At 38.9% G+C, this 17,901-nt stretch overlaps 1 protein-coding gene across 1 annotated transcript in view; it reads left to right on the forward strand.

The window, feature by feature from the left end:
• The first annotated feature begins 436 nt into the window (after positions 1–436).
• Positions 437–17,901, forward strand: part of LOC136035964 (ankyrin-3-like) — a 34,692-nt gene continuing 17,227 nt past the window's right edge. The window contains exon 1 of the mRNA XM_065717860.1: positions 437–855. The gene's annotated coding sequence lies outside the window, so the exon portion shown is untranslated. The remainder of the gene's footprint in view (positions 856–17,901) is intronic.

Consider the following 17,901-nt stretch of genomic DNA (forward strand, 5'->3'; position numbering starts at 1 on the left):
TCAACCCCCCCCCCCCCCCCCAAAAAAAAAGTTGTGCCCACATCGCTCTTTACTTAGGCAGCGCTTATGCGCTGCCCTTGAACTTTAGATTATTTTTTGAACAAATGGCTAACTCAAAATTTCTATCAGATGCACTTCGGGAAAATACGACGTTTGGGAGGGATAATCGCCCTCAAGGGTCAAGGTTCGAGGTACTCGTGAAAAGTTATTAGCATAAGTTAACTTGCGTAAGTTCAAAAACAGCTTCCCCCGTCAGAAAGTGATCTAATATTTGTGAAAGTCTTATCGATTTCTGGGTACCCAAGTTTCTCTAAACTGTACTTTCAAGCTTCTAACCGCAAAAATACAATTTGCATAATTTTTGCGTGCAAACAGTTATTTTTTTTTTTGCCTCTCAACCATCCTTCCCGGACATTAAAAAAAAGAAATAATTGTCGATGTTGGAAAGCCTGAAAGGGATTTTTAAGCCTCCTGTCAAAACTTGTCACTTCTGTATATCATTGACTATCTAATCGAGGGCAAAGACTATAGAAAAAATGGCCTTTGCCCGATTTTCAGAGCACTTTACTTTTATAAAAATGTTTAAAAATTATTGAATATTCTGAGATGGATCAAGTCTTACATCCTCGCTTCCGGTGCACATCAACGAAGTATAACCCAATGCAAACAACTGATACGGACAAAATCATATAAATATCATTTCACCCTATTGCAAGTTTTGATGTCCTTTCGATAAACAACTTGCTTTAGTCCACAACAGATTATTGCATTCTATTATGGACTATCACAGGGTTTAAGTAAATTTTTATTAGTTGAGTTAGAGCTGTTGGACAAAGCAGATTAACATATTTCTAAGTAAGTGAATTTGTTCTTCACAGATATGGTGTTTAGAGGGATCTTACTAAATATAGGCAAGTTCTTAGGAATCTAGTTGTGAGGGGGTTCTTACTCGCCATGGGAAGTGTTGCAAGGCCAATGTCTTGTTTCGTTTATTAGTGAATATAATCTGAACAAGAGCTCATATGGCACTTGTGACGAGGCAAGAAGAGCCAAGAGATCATATGGTATGAGCTTTAACAAAATTCTATGAATCAATAGATTGATTTAAAAGATAAATAAGAGGCTTAATGCCGACCAGGATTTAAAATAAGGGTAAAATTCTAGTTAATTGACTTCTCGCTATCTTGGAAAGGGTTTAGGTTAGGAAAATGAAACTTTCAGGGATGGGTCTATAGGCTAAAGTATGTCCCGGGAAAGTATTTTAAAATACCCACCTCCACCCCTTCTCCCTCTAGAGGGCCCAGAAAATTTGCCTACATGACATGTCTATGCCTATTGAAATTTTGACAAAATGACATTTTACCTTAATTTTCAGTTACTAGTTGCTTTTTCTCTGCCTTTAGTTCTGAAAATGCAATTCCTGTTATTTGAGTAGAATTTTGAGCCATATCAATGTTTTTTGTTTTTTTTTTTAATTTAGGAAATGTATTTGCAGATCTTTAAAATCTTATAAAATGGAATTGAGCAAAGTTATGAATTTGAAAACAATTTTGTAGTACTTCATTCAAGCAAAAGATCTATTTTGCGAGGTTTCGCTTTTATACCACACATATTTTTAAAGGTCATTAAAGGTCAGGGCCCTCTAGAGGGAGAAGGAGTGGATGTGGGTACTTCAAAATACCTTCCCGGGACATACTTTAGTCTGCAGATTCATCCCTGAAAGTTTCATTTTCCTAACCTAAACCCTTTCCGAGATAGCAAGAAGTCAATTAACTAGAATTTTACCAAAATAAGAGCTCTGAGTCACGATGTACTTCTAAATATTAAAATTCATTAAGATCCGATCACCCACTCGTAAGTTATAAATACCTAATTTTTTCTAATTTTTCCTCTGCCTTTAGCCCCCAGAGGGTCGAATCTGGGAAAACGACTTTATCAAGTCAATTTGTGCAGGTCCCTGACACGCCTATCGATTTGCATCGTCCTAGCACGTCCAAAAGCACCTGACTCGCCAAATTACTGAACCCCTGCCTCCAACTCCCCCAAAGAGAGCATATGCAGTACGGTTCCGTCAATCACGTATCAAAGACGTTTGCTTATCCTATCCACCAAGTTTCATCTCGATTCCTCCACTCCAAGTGTTTTCCAACATTTCCCCCACCAACTCCCCCCAATGTCAAAGATCTGGTCGGGATTTGAAATAAGAGATCTGAGACATGAATTCCTTCTAAATATCAAATTTCATTAAGATCCGATGACCTATTCGAAAGATAAAAATATCCCAATTTTCACGTTTTCCAAGAATTCCGGTTTCCCCCTCCAACTCCCCCCAATTTCACAGGATCTGGTCGGAATTTAAGATTAGAGCTTTAAAGCACAAGATTCTTCTAAATATCAAATTTCATTAAGATCTGGTCACCCTTTCGTAAGTTACAAATACCTCAATTTTCAAAATAGCCCCCCCCCAACTCCACCAATGAAGAGCAGATCTGGTCCGGCTATGTCAGTCACAGTATCTTAGACAGGTTTTTATTCTTCCCATCCAGCTTCATCCTGATCTCACCGCTTTAAGTATATTCTAAGATTTCCGGTCCCCCCAACTGCCCCCCCCCCAATTTTGCTGGATCCGGTTGAGATTTAAAATAAGAGATCTGAGTTACGAGGTCCTTCTAAATGTGAAGTTTCATGAAGATCCGTTCACTCCTTCGTAAGTTAAAAATACGTCATTTTTTCTAATTTTTCAGAATTAACCTTCCCCCTAATAGAGCGGATCCATTCCAATTATATAAATCGTGCATCTAAGACTTCTGCTTATTTTTCCCACCAAGTTTCATCCCGATCCCTCCAATATAAGCGTTTTCCATGATTTTAGGTTCCCCCACCCCAGACTCCCCCCAATGTCACCAGATCCGGTCGGAATTTACAATAAGAGCTTTGAGACACGATATCCTTCTAAATATCAAATTTTATTGAGATCCGATCACCCATTCATAAGTTAAAAATTTCTTATTTTTTTCTAATTTTTCAGAATTACCCCCCCCCCCAACTACCCCAAAGAGAGGACCCGTCCCGGTTGTGTCAATCTTGTATCTAGGACTTGTGCTTATTTTTCCCACCATTTTTCATCCCGATCCCTCCACTCTAAGTGTTTTCCAAGTTTTAGGTTTCCCCCTCCCAACTCCCCCTAATATCACCAGATCCGATGGGATTTAGAGTAAGAGCTCTGAGAAAAGATATCCTTCTAAATATCAAATTTCATCGAGATCCGATAACCCGTTCGTAAGTAACAAATACCGCATTTTTTCTAATTTTTCAGAATTAACCCCCCCCCTCTAACTACCTCAAAGAGAGTGGATCCGTTCCGGTTATGTAAATCATGTATCTAGGACTTGTGCTCATTTTCCTCACAAAGTTTCATCCTGATCTCTCCACTCTAAGTGTTTTCCAAGATTTTAGGTTTCCCCCTCCCAACTCCCTCCCCCTAATGTCACCAGATCCGATCGGGATTTATAATAACAGCTCTGAGACACGATATCCTTCCAAACATAAAATTTCATCAAGATCTGATCAACCGTTCGTAAATTAAAAATACTTCAATTTTTCTATTTTTCCGAATTAACGGGCCAATCCACCCCCCCCCAGATAGTCAAATCGGGAAAACGACTATTCCTAATTTAATCTGGTCCCTGATACGCCTGCCACATTTCATCGTCCTAGCTTACCTGGAAGTGCCTAAAGTAGAAAAACCAGGACCGACAGACCGACATAATTTGCGATTGCTATATGTCACTTGGTTAATACCAAGTGCCATAATTAATAGTAATTTTTTAGTCAGAAGGGAGCAAATGAAAATGTGTACACAATCGAAAGGCATTGAAGACTTTCTTGATATCAAGCAAATACTTCCACTATCAGAAATAGAAGGTTGAGATAAAGGAGTGGGAAAATCAATTAGGCCTATATCTAAAAATGCAGTTATTGTCTTTTGATTTCATACAGCCTAGAAGTAAATTTGTAGTTTACAATATATATTTTAGCTAGGATGCTAGGAAGAAAGCGGACATATCACCTGGAAAAAATATTGAATAATTCCTATAAATGACCCACAAATAAAGTAAACATACCACACAGTGTCTTTTTTATGCTTTTAATATAATAATCACTTTTGGTGTAAATTCAATTTTAAACCCTCTTAAGGAACGTTGAAAATGATAATTTTTGGACGCTTGTGAAAGATAAGTTTTTTTTTATATTTTTTGGGTAAGCTATAAAAAGGGGGGGGGGGTCAATGTTTTCATTACCTGAACAATTGTTTAGGTTCATGAAACATTGTTAATAGATACATTTTGACTTTTTGAGCATCTTTTCTGTCTTGCAAAATTACCACAAACTCACCGTTATGGACCCGACCGGATCTGGTGACATTAAGGGGATTTGGAGGGGGGAACCTAAAATCTTGGAAAACGCTTAGAGTTGAGGGATCAGGAAGAAACTTAGTGGGAAAAATAAGCAAAAGTCCTAGATATGTTGACCCAATCGGAGCGGATTCGCTCTCTTTGGGGGAGTTGAGGGAGGGTTAATTTTGAAAATTAAAAAATGAGGTATTTTTAACTTACGAAGGAGTGATTGGATCTTAATGAAATTCTATATTTAGAAGGACCTCGTAACTCAGATCTCTTATTATAAATCTCGACTGGATCCAGTGTTATTGGGGGGAGTTGGGGGGAATCGGAAATCTAGGAAAACGCTTAGAGTGGAAAGATCAGCATGAAACTTGGTGGGAGGAATAAGTACAAGCCCTAGATACGTGATTGACATAACCGGACTGAATCTGCTCTCTTTGGGGGAGTCGGAGGGGGGGATAATTCGGAAAAATTAGAAAAATTGAGGCATTTTTAACTTACGAACGGGTAATCGGATCTTAATAAAATTTGATAGTTAAAAGGATATCGTGTCTCAAAGCTCTCATTTTCAATCCCGACCGGACCCAGTGACATTGGGGGGAGTTGGAGGGGGAACCTAAAATCTTGGAAAACGCTTAGAGTGGAGAGATCGAAATGAAACTTGGTGGATAGAATAAGCAAATGTCGTAGATATGTGACTGATGTAACCGGACTGGATTCACTCTATTTAGGGGGTGTTAGGGGGGGGGGGGTTCGGTGCTTTGGAGAGTTCAATGCTTTTGGACGTGATAGGACAATGAAAATAGGTAGGCGTGTCAGGGACCTGCACATATTGACTTGATAAAGTCGTTTTTCCCGATTCGACCATCTGGGGGGGGGGGGGCTGAAGGGAGAGGAAAAATTAGAAAAATGAGGTATTTTTAGCTTACGAGTGGGTGATTGGATCTTAATGAATTTTGATATTTAGAAGGACCTTGTCTCTCAGAGCTCTTATTTTAAATCCCGACCGGTATCAAGCCTCTGATTTTCCTGTTAAGTTAATCTATTGATTCTAGAGCTAATGCCGCATGAGCTCTTAGCTCTTGTTTTGAGGGGTTTCAGGTCCTCGGCTGCTATTTTGAGTAGGCTAGGTTTACATGATTTTTGATAAATTTTATGTGATACTTCATATACGTCAGTCATTATAGTCAGAGCGCCAGATTCTGCATCGTGCACCCACCCATGCCGGAAGGTACAAAAATGCTGAGGACGGATCCTAGGGTAGTCGACCATGCTGAAAACGAATATCGTAGGGCGCATGTTCGCCGTTGGGGCGTTTCTGAGATATAGGCCAAAAACGCCAAATTTAGCCTATAACTAAGTGCGACGATTCAGGATTTTTTTGCGAGTTATTGGGTTGAGGAATCCGGCGTAATTTTATATCAATCGAAAGAAGAGGTCTAGATCTACAAGAATATTATTTTTAAATTGAAAAATAAATGCTTTTTTTCTCTATTTACTGCAGTTTCAAAATAAGTGCTGTAAAATTCGACAAATATCTTAAAGAAAGGCTAAAAACTCGAAATTTCTTCAAGGTAACAAACTTTTTTTCATATTTGAAAAGAAAGCTCATTCAATTCTGTACAATTTGAGCTAAAAACATATAAACTATTTTTATTTTTAAAAGGTCTGCGATTTTTTGTTGTTGTGTCACTGAAATGATCACTAGCCGTATCGTGAAAAGGGACATATTTATTTTTTTTCTTCTTCAAAGGGTAGGAACACTTCAGAATTCCTAACTGTTTTAAAATTTTTAACTTTTACTTAAAAATAAAAGTAGGTTTAAAAAAAATGTCGTCTAAAAAAATGTTGTTTTTTTTTAGAATGGATGAATATGTTTTCTGGTGTACTAAGGCGTCTGTAATTACCTTTTTGGGACCTGATTTGCCAGTGATACCTCTGAGCTATTTACTACATAAAAGAATTCTGCTTCACAGATGAATTCAGTCGGCGCACTGGAGTTGTCTTACTCGGCCTGCCCGTAAAATTGGGTAATAGCAACTGATTAGGGACCTGTTGTAATTAAAAGTAAAAGGTATCAAATAATACTTTCAAAAATATTCCTAATTTTCTTCTTCCGAGAATTCAGATAGGGCAAGGTCGGACTCCCTGCATGCCCTCCTCGTTCCGCGGCAGGGGCATAAGCTGTAGCATCCTTTCATTTTTTGAGCAGCCACAGTCTTTCCTGCATCTTCCCACTTTTGCATCTGCTGTAAGATTCCAGGCTTGATGCTTCTTTACAGCTTGAGACGACCGCATCTACTCCCCCTTCAGCCATCTTCCATCCAAGGAGGAGTGGATCTGGAATGCTCGGCCGAGCCTGTACTGATGACAAGATTATCCATGTAGCGAATCTGGCTCTTCGTATGCATGGCTCGAAGGTGTCGTCAGAAGGTGGCAGTCTTTTCACATCTTGTTTCTGGCACCGAATGTAAGCCCTTACACTGGCCAGTGAATTGAATCCTGCCTGTTTACCGTACATTTCAATGACCATGAATTTTGATAGGTCGTAAACTTCTCTAAACGCGTCGACTGAAAGCTTCCCTTCTGCATCCTTGATCCGCTCCGTCACAGACACCATTTTTGAGGCGAAAGTTGGAGACACCGCGGTGTTTAAGAAAGAAGCTTTCCCGACGCCGAAGAAAAAGTTCGTTTATGTTAACAGTAACATAATCTGCTCCTCTTTGGACAAGTGGACTCCATCCGCCGGCACGTGTACTGGGATAATGTAAGTCGGGAACTTGAAGAAAAGTTCGCTCAGTCCTTCAGCTTGAAGCTCTTCAAAAAAATTAACACAGGCTACTGCCACGTCTGTGTCGTTGGCATGCACAACGATGCTACAAGCGTAACGGCTAGCGTACTTGACATGTGTCATAAGGCGTTGGTCAGCCTCTTCGTGGCTGGAGGACAATCATTCCTCGTAGTCACAGTGTTCTGGTAAAGTTGGACAGCAGCCACACTTGACCAGAGACACTATGAATCTCTCCTTGAACCCACCTGAGAGAAAAAGGTTGAATGCGTTCGGAAGCTAATCACCCATCTGCTCCCAGGTTTCATACAAAATTTCGAAGAGCCGGCTTTTAGACGCTGAACTTGCAAGTACGGCATCCCCTTCTTCAATTGTGCTAAGAAAGGAAATCTGGAGGTTTGTCCCTTTCCCTTGTCGGAGTCTGCATAATGATTTCAAGGAGATCGACTCTCCAGTGTCCGTGAGCTTCCCAAACAGCCCGTTGTACCGATGTGCGACAATGTTGACTTCAAGAATACCCACTGGAAGATCATTCAGCAATGATAAAAGCAATCTTTCCACGAAGGATTTGACTGTTTCAAACCTGGCAGGCCGATATGACCTTATCTTGGACATTAGGTCAATGATGTGTACTGTAGCTGATGTTGTTTCTTTGGATTTCAAAGTTGCCGGCCAAGCTGCAAGTCCTCTTTTTTTCTTAGCCAGTTCAACAGCACAGCTTTGTTCCCCGTCCTCATTTTTCAGCCAGAGGATGTCTTGGTTGATTGTTGCGGAAGATGTTCAAAAATGGATGGAGGGAAAGGAAGAATCTCTTTTGTGAGGATCTTTGCAACGGCTTTCTCCTTTTCTTCGCCATAGCTCATTTGAGCAGTAATGATTCTCTTCAAGGCTGTTATTTCAGAGCTCAGGAGATCGGTTCTAGGGACACTCTTCACTTTCTGAGTTTTTATCTCTGAAGGGAAAGTTCGGAGTGCAACCTTTTTCACATCGTCTTTCCTGTTGCACAGACAGTCCTCACCCACCTCTTTCCCTTTTGTGGTTACGCAATTAATATCAGAAAAATCTTCTCATCGTCCACAACTTCTGACGTCACAATATTCACTAGGTCGAAGTCCACTCTGCTGAACGGATTGCCACATGTAGTGAAAATGTCTCGAACTCTATCTTATGAAAGTTTTAACCGCGTCATCGTCGACTGATTGTCTTCGTGATATTTCAATGTCTCTGTGGATACGTTGACTACTTGCAGGAAACCATTGCTGATGGCAGCGGAAATCAGTAAGGTAAGAATCCAAGCTTCAGTCTGTCTCTCATCCAATTGTTCTCCTATTATTCCGGCTGTCGTCTTTGCATCCTTGTTCACTGTACATTCCAGTATCTGATCGGAACAGGTGGCCGTAAACGTGGGGTGCGTTCTCTTCACTGCGAAGTATCCTTCCATGAGCTTCCTGTGTACATCATGAAAGGTTTCTGGTAAACTTCGCATGTCATATAGGTACTGTGTGAGACATCTTGTATACTGAGGATGGTCAGCCACCACCAAGTATGGCAACATCCGAGTAGCTGCTGTCAAATGAGACTCCCAGTCACAGTCTCGTTCAGCATGATTGAATTGCATCGCTTTTTCAAGTATTTCCAAGAACTACTGCCAGAAAGCAAACGTGGGTGACGCATTTCGAAGGGTTTCGAAGGCATTCATTATGGGAGCCAAAGTGATTAAGGTATCATTTGCCTCCTGAAGTGCAATTTGCGTGTTAGCACCGTTTGCCAATAAAGTCCTGAATAGCTCAATGGCACTACCCAGCTGGTCCAGACGGGATAGGTCTTCTTGTGCTTCGGAGTAATGCTCTTCCAAGGACTCCAAGTAGAGGGCTAGCGAGACCTCGTGCAGTATGCAGTAGGCTTTGATAGCTTGGTAGTAGCCTTTTCCTTGAAATACCTTTTCGCATGTACCAGGAAGCAGCAGCTTTGCCTGCACTATAATCTCTTTGAGTCCGGAGCTGTCCATTATCTTACCAACTGCCTTGAGATAGTTGAGCAGGAGATGGAAGCCTCCCATCCGTAGGATTACGTTTTTGAAGTCATCCGGGTATCTACTTTTCACTCCCTGTGCTAGCTGATAAATGAAGAGATCTTACGTGACCACCGTATCGTCACATCCGACAGCTTTACTTATCGCCATGAACGTTCGCAGAGATTTTTTGACTGTTGCATGGTTGTTTGGTGCTTCATGAAGGAAAGGCAAGTAAAATACTTTTAGGAACATTTTCCTTCGAGACTTTACTGCAAATCGTTCGATAGCTTGGTAACGACGGGGGACTTTATTCTGTGGCCAAAAGCTGTGTTGGCTATTCTGTAGCCAGCATTATTGCCTTGTCTAGGTGTCTTAGTTGCTTTTGGAGTCTCGAGAAGTAAGTTCACAGGAAGGAGTTCTTTCAAAGTATTTAATTTTGTAAATTACTTTCATTAAGTCTCTTACTTCTGCAAAAAAAAATTTACACTCCTTTTGCCAGCCAACTTTACAACACCAAAAGTGATATTAAAAATTCTATTTCTTTCAATTTTTTTTTGATCTTCCAAATTTGTGTAATATTCTTCATTATTATCCATCAGCAAATCAGTATTTGCGTCAGAATATGAATCAACGTTGAATTTCATATGTTGATATGTTGTACGATTTCATATTCATATGTTGAATCAACCTGAAGTAACTTTTTTTTTTCTTTTTTTTTTATCTTGGCCTGCCTGACTCACTTTTCTTTTTTATCTTCTGATTATCAATTTCATCTGCTTAGCTTATCAATCAACTTCCCGCTAGGTAGCAGGTTACTAAAAAAAAATTCCTATTATCGGGTACACTCGCTAAAAAAGTTGCAGACCCCCCAGATACAATAATTTAAACTTTCTTTCTTAGCTCAATGTGTTGGGAATCAAACGGGCTTTCTTTTTCAATATAAAAAAAAATACTTTATCTTGAAAAAATTTCGAGTTTTTAGCTTTTCTGGTAGAAATTTGTCGACAAAAATCTGATTTTTTTAAAAACTGCAGTAAAAAGTGTACTATTTTTTTTTTTTTTTTACAAACAAAAATCATATTCGTGTAGCCCCAAGTCTCTCCTCTGTATTGATGTAAGAGTACACTGGATTTGACCAATTTTATCTGTAAAAAAAAATTAGAATCGTCGAACCCCATTATAGGCGAAATTTGGTGTTTTTGGCCTATATCTCAGAAACGTCCCAACGGCGAACATGCGCCCTACGATATTCGTTTTCAGCATGGTCGACTACCATGGGATCCACCCTTAACATTTTTGTACCTTCCGGCATGGGTACTAATCGAAATAAGCGAGATACAAAATCTGGCGCTCTGACTATTATGCATTTGAAGGGTAGAGACTTGTAGGGATGATTTTATGTAGCATAAAAAACTGGAACTAAGGCGTAATTTATTGTTAATCAAAGTATAATTCCCTGTTAAGATCTATAAGCTATTAATTCGTATATTATTATTTTCTTATATTTTATTTTCGTTTTTTATGGCGCTTAATATTTACCAAGTGACATATAGCGATCGTAAATTCTGTTGGTCTGTCTATCTGTCGGTATGTCTGTTTGTTCCGGTTTTGCTAGTTTGGGCATTTCCCGATAAGCTAGGACGACGAAATTTGGCAGACGTATCAGGGACCAGACCAGATTAAATTAGGAATAGTCGTTTTCCCGATTCGACCATCTGGGGGGGGGCGGAGTGGGGGACGGTTAATTCGGAAAAATTATCAAAAATGATATATTTTTAACTTACGAACTGGTGATTGGATCCTAATAAAATTTGATATTTAGAAGGATATCGTGTCACCAGGGCTTCCACTCTCGAATCTCAAAATTCGGGGACAAGTCTTCAAGATTCGGGGAATTATCGGGGCAAGTTCAAAATGGAATTTTGTTACAAAATTTGGGAGCCAAAATTGGTTATAGCTTCATTTTCAGGCTCAAGTAGGGCTTGGATCCGCGTACTAAATCAAGTTTTTAGCAGAATAGGTTCTAGAGCTAGAGTACAGGATTGGAACCCATAGCTAAAAACGATTTTTGCTGGCATTGCAGACAAAACCTCAGAACTACTTTTAAATAAATTAAAAAAAATAGGCTCAATGACACTCTGGAACTTTGTTGCTTTAGGTTCTATATTACCTTTGCTGCTTTATTCCCATAGCCCAAAAACGAGATTTTTATGTCATTTATTTTCAGAAAGACGACCAAAATAAAGTAGCCAATAGAAAGGCAATAATCTCATACAAAGCAATAACACGTGCAATGATTTCTCGAAATTAATGAATATTCTTCGGCAAGCAAACATGAACTTACACCAGAAATTTAATTGAAAAAACTCACCTGAAAGCAAGGAACATAATTAAAAATTTAAACGAATAGAAACGATAACATAGTAAGAGGACTGTCCTCTTCTAAACGTCCAACTATTCATGCTGAAATTTTTTAGTGCTTAAGCTTTTCATTTTTCAATTGTTTTGGAAGTTGTTCTTACAGAATCGGGACTAAATCTGAACTTAAGCGTAAAGAAAAAAGGGGGCTATCCCCTTCATATATATAATATTTTTTGTTCATTTTAATGTTGCTCCTTGGGCGTACTTTCAGGTGGAAAAAATCTTATTTTATTTCAAACAGTTTTTTTAAAATGCCAGGAAATCCAGCTCCATCTCCACAGAAAAATTATTCCTCTCCCCGGAAAAATCGTCTAGACAATTCAATACCGTTAAAAAATTTTCCCGGACAAATACCAAAAAGGTCTCCACGCGTAAGATTCAGTTTACAAAGATAAACTTGCAATAAATACAAATAATTTTATTTAAGAATATTGGCAAATCTGTTTTTTCTCTGATTGGTTGAAAATATAAACAGGTTTTATTTTCTTGACTGGTGTTTCAAAAGCCTTTTCGGTCCGGCGGTTCTACCTAGCTTCAAACACTTAGACCTGCTTAAATCCTAGAGTGGAAATCAGCTTTTTCAATTTCTTCTGCACCAAAAAGGCAGTATTTTGGGATGGGAAAGCCAAAAGAATTTTTCGAATGATCTAACATGTATTTGCAATAAACCTTGTTTGTACTATATTGTGCAGGAAAAAATAAAGCCTTTAAGTTTCAATTACATTGAATTATAAAAAAAAATATGTCATTGAAAATTGCCACTAAGAGGCTCAATATCAGCTAAACCAAGCACACTACCTACGACCTAGGGAGCCACAAAACCAGAAATAAGCGTAGCTGCTTCTTCAGCAGTTGTAAAAGCCTTAACATTTGACAGAAGCTTCGTCATGTCACGGTCAAGGACAAGAGAAGAGGAACTGAGAATGAGTCTCTTCATTCCCACTTTCGTCTGAAGACTACACGCAACCGATATTGTCGTGAAACAATTTCGTTTATCTATTTTCAAATCTTTGAGGGCACTGAACAAGCGTTCTGCTGTAAAGTTAGAAAATGGCAGTGCACACATGTAATTACTATTATTATTAATTTATTACCCGTCAAAAATGGAAAAGACGGAGTATATAAAAGAAAAAGAAAGAAAAGCACAAAAATTAAAATACACTTCCACTACACATATTATAAAATATCACTAGTCCAGGGGTGGTTGGCTCTTGAAACATTGGTGCTGGATTTGGAGATTCTTCTCTCTATGGCCATGGAAGGGTTGGTCACCAGGTTTTCAGGAGGGTTTCCTGGAGATGTCACCATTGCTGTGCCACAAAGGGAGACGCAGGAGAAACTTAGCATATCTGTAAAATACGCTGCAAATGGCTTTCTTTTCGGTAGCTGTGAATATTTTCCAGAAGGGAACCAGAGCAAGCAGATGGGGGGTAATAAAAGCATTGTATAGCCGGGCAAGGAGAGGACGGTTGAAACGATACTTATTATCTCCGGCAAGGAGAGGCTAAGAGAAAACTCATTTTTTGAACCATTGAAGAAAAGAAGTTCTGTTTTAGATTCGTTGATTGAAAGTCCGATCCGCTTGTATACCATTGCAAGTGAGTCGTAATTTTGTTGAAATAAAGATATCGAACGAGAAACATGAAGAATGCCATCAGCAAAGTTCAGCAGCGAAAGATTAATCCAATGTAAAAAGCACGACGGCTTTGTTCGGCACCACTTTTATCCTTTGTGACTACTTTCCAGGCGTTTCTACTGGGACGAAGCTCTGTTATATTCCCACTAGCTTCTCCACAAACATGCTCCAGATAAGCTTTATGGGAGTCAGGCATTTTAAGGTCTAAGGGGGGCTTCTTGAGAATAACTGCTTAGGAAGGCTTGGCCGGTGGAGTGACTAATTGATTCATGGATGTAGCAAGTTTCTCAGCTGCACGGGCTTTTTTTCTCACTTTCAATAAAGTCCTTCAAATTATTGGAGATTTCTGTCGCTTTTTGAGGAACAATAGCACTCAATTCAGCAGGCGTAGTTGGGACCTCCGTAGGATCAAAAATTACGAATTTCGGCAATTTGATCCGGTTAGTCTCACATAACTGGATCAGTTTCAGCATATCTAACACATTATCGGCTATCTTTTGGCGAGCAACGTTGCGACCCGAAGTATTTGAATAGTGCCAAAGTGTATCCTTAGCTTTTATAATCGCATCCTTGTCATAAAATCCCACTGCCTTTTCGCAAATTTCATCAGTCGTATTTGCTTGGAGCACTCGCGATAAATAGATCAATTAGACTTGTGAACTCATAAACGTCACATTCAAACGTAAAGCGTCTCTGTATCTGGATAATGGCCTCCTTGTAAAAGTCTCTTGCTGTTATGTAGACCTTTCTCACCTCCAATTGTGAGATATCTGGACTAAACGAGACCAAGGATGCCAACTCCTCTTCTTCAGTATACCCGAGATAGACCTTCTGAACGTCAATATAATGGCTCTCGTCTGTTACGTCAAGAACCAAAAGATCAGTACAGTTTCTGACGTAGGTTCCATCCATATAGTTTATAGCCAAGGTTGCAATAAGCTTAAGTATTTCCGTCTTCAGCTTATAGAAAATTGGTGACTTCGATTGAAACAATACATTAAAGTCGTTCAAAAGGCCTAGAGCGTAGTCAACAAACATCATTAGAACCTTCATAAAAGGATTTTTCAGAGCACTAAGGCCAAGTTCATTGCCATGGGTGGGGTCATCAAAATTGGCACTAGTGAAATAGAGGGACAATGCGCTCCACTGTTCAAGAATTCTTTGCACACATACATGGAGGGACAGCCACCGGGTTTGTCCAGGGGCTAAAATTTTGTGATCTGGTGTAACCGAGAAATCTTGAAATTCTTTAAGTACTGCAACTCGCTTAGCCCTCATAGGGAAACGACTATGAACGTGGCGACATAAGTCTTCCAGAGTTTTGGTAAGCTTCTTGCAGGCATACGAAGCACAAAGATGAATGGAGTGGCAATTACACTTGACAACTACCACCCACGAATAATTGTCACTGATCAGCTTTGCAACCGAATTGTGACATCCCATCATTGAGTTTATTGTGTCGGCACAGAAACCAGTCCAATTTCGCAGAGGTACTTCGTTTTCTATTGTTTTCAATGGACACTGGTCTGATTGGTGTTTCTCTGAGCACCTCAAACAGACTGACTGACTCTTTAGCTCTGCATTCTTTTTGAGTGTGTTCATATTCCTGGGACTTGTAACACTGAAGGACTCTGCAATAGTACTGATATACAATATACCTCCCTCTTTCTCCCAAAGCACCAAACATTTGGTGCTTGTGTTTATGTTGTTGCACTTTGTCCTTTAGGGAGGATTCCAAATAAAGGTTGAGAGTAGGGGGGATGGAAATTTTGGGTGGGACCAGGTAGACCCTGGTTAGGTAACTGAAGCATTCAACTGCAACTACAATTGTCTAAAGTGTAAGTATGGTAAAACAATCAAGGAAATGCGAAGAATCACCAATACTCACGAGATAATTATAACTTGAAGCAGAAGATATTATACCCAACCGGTTAATTTTGAACTTTGCAATGCTTAGAAGATTTGAATTTCCAAACTATAAGCTCAATCCCGTTTAAAATTTTTCAATATCATACGTTCGCCAGCGTACCATAGTATAAAGGTGCAAAACAATATTAAAATTGTGGAACGAACAGTGAACCTTTCACTAACTCTATTTCGGGTAGATCATGGGAAAAGAAAGATTTTCGGGGAGTTTTCGGGGATTCGGGGAACGACATTTTTTTTCGGGGATTTTTCTCGAATTTCGGGAAAATCCCCGAAAATTCAGGGACAATGGAAGCACTGCGTGTCACAGAGCTTACAAATGGACGATCAGATCTCAATGAAATTTTATATTTAAAAGGATCTTGTGCATCAGAAAGCTTATTTTCAATCCTGACCGGATCCAGTGCCTTTGGGGGGAGTTGGAGGGGGAAATCGGAAATTTTGGAAAATGTGAAAATTGAGGTATCTTTTTCTTACGAATGGGTAATCGGATCTTAACGAAACTTGATATATAGAAATATCAGATCTCAATGGAATTTGATATTTAAAAGGATCTTGTGCATCAGAAAGCTTATTTTAAATCCTGACCGGATCCGGTGCCTTTGGGGGGAGTTGGAGGGGGAAATCGGAAATCTTGGAAAATGTGAAAATTGAGGTATCTTTTTCTTACGAATGGGTAATCGGATCTTAATGAAACTTGATATATAGAAATATCTTATGTCTCAGATGCTCCATTTTCAATTCGAATCGGATCCAGTGAAATAGAGGGGAAACGGATCCATTTGATCGGATCCATTGGAGAGGGGAAACAGAAATCTTGGAAACCGGAAATCTTGGAAAACGCTTAGAGTGGAAAGATCGGGTTGAAACTTGATGGGAAGAATAAGCACAAGTTTTAGATACGTGATTGACATAATTGGAACAGTTCCACCCTCTTTGGGGTAGTTGGGGGGATTTCCAGTGCTTTGGCGAGTTCGGTGCTTCTGGACGTGCTAGGACGATGAAAATCGATAGGCGTGTCAGGGATTTGCACAAGTTTCCCCCGAATGGACCATCTGGGGGGGGGGGCTGAAGGGAGAGGAAAAAAATTAGAAAAACAGAAATTTTAAATTACGAGTGGGTGGTCGGATCTTAATGAATTTTGATATTTAGAAGGACCTCGTGTGTCAGAGCTCTTATTTTAAATCCCGACCGGTATTAAGCCTCTGCTTTTTCTATTAAATCAATCTCTTGATTCTTAGAATTTCGCTAGAGCTCATGCCATACGAGCTCTTGGCTCTTCCGACCTCGTCAAGAGTGCCATATGAGCTCATAGCTCTTTTTTTTGTATATTCCTATATTTTTAAGTTGTGTATTTAAGCGTATAATTCGATAAGTTCCTTGGTATTTTGGAAGGTTTTCGAGCTCCTCAATGGGGCTAGCTTTGGGCTACATACGCCAATTCACCTTTTTTCAAATTTGTTATGTTTAGCAACCTGAACCAATTGTTGATGAAAAATAAGGTCACTTTGCGTATTAGCAAATCCAAATAAAGCAAATTTGAGAGAAAAAACAATTAACAAATCGTCGATTTGCCAATTCAACAGATTGCTACAGCAAACTAAACTGATTCCTTTAAAAATTAAATAAAAAAACAAGTTTTATTTTCAACTGAAAGTAAGGAGCAAGATTAAAACTTAAAACGAACAGAAGTTATTAAGTATGTGAAGGGGGTTGGGTACTTGTCTATTATTCAGAACACACTCAATGAGTGAAGTTAGGTTCTTTCGGGAAACATCAATTCAGAACACACTCAAGAATTTTGCTGAGGAAATCTGGTTTCATAGCCACAAAAACAAAACTCAATTTAGTTTGCTACGCATAGGGATAGAAGATAGTGTCTGAACATGGATTTTAAAATGAAGATTTGGGATTTGCCAAAGACTGAAAAAGAGGCAATTATATTTTTCCAGGATAAGGGGTTGTTGCCCACAATAAAACAGTGCGTCATGCATTCTGGGTACATAATTCTAAGTTGTAATTTTATAATTTCCCTAATAAAATATTATATTTTCATCATATTTTGTTTTATTTCATTAGGTTTATCAACAGTTTGGGCTATATATTTGCACATTAGGGGGTGGGGTGGGGTGCATTATATCAAATAATTAACTTAACCTAACCACCTCTTCACTTATTGAGTGTGTTCTGAATAATACACAAGTATCGGGGGTTGTCACCTCCTCAGCACCTATCTCTTTTCTAATTTTTTTTAGTACTTTTTAAACAGCTTCTTACCTTTTTTTAAAGAGTTTCCGTTGCTATTTAGCCGAGTCGCTCCTTACGTATAGTTCGTTACCACGAGTTGTTTGATCAAATATAATTGAAAAGAATTTTTTACGGTAATTCTATGATGCTTATGTAAGAAACCAATTTATATTTTGAATCAACATAATAAGCTGATTCTTTTAATATAACTTGATTCTTTTAATCTTTTAATATCGTTTTGGATTTCCGTTTTTTAGGGTTTCGGTTGCTATTGAGCCGCCTCGTTCCTTACATTCAGTTCGTTACAAAAACTGTTTGATTATCAATTGACGTTTAAAAAAAAAATTCAGTTGTCAAATTTCAATACTTCAAATGAAATGGAACAAAAAATATTCTTTTTAAAAAGGAAAAAAAAATGAAATGTCTCAGTTCTTTCTATTCTAAGAAATTGATTGTTTTTTTTCTA

The sequence above is a fragment of the Artemia franciscana genome, chromosome 2 (genome assembly GCF_032884065.1).
Source record: "Artemia franciscana chromosome 2, ASM3288406v1, whole genome shotgun sequence".
Classification (NCBI taxonomy): domain Eukaryota; kingdom Metazoa; phylum Arthropoda; class Branchiopoda; order Anostraca; family Artemiidae; genus Artemia; species Artemia franciscana.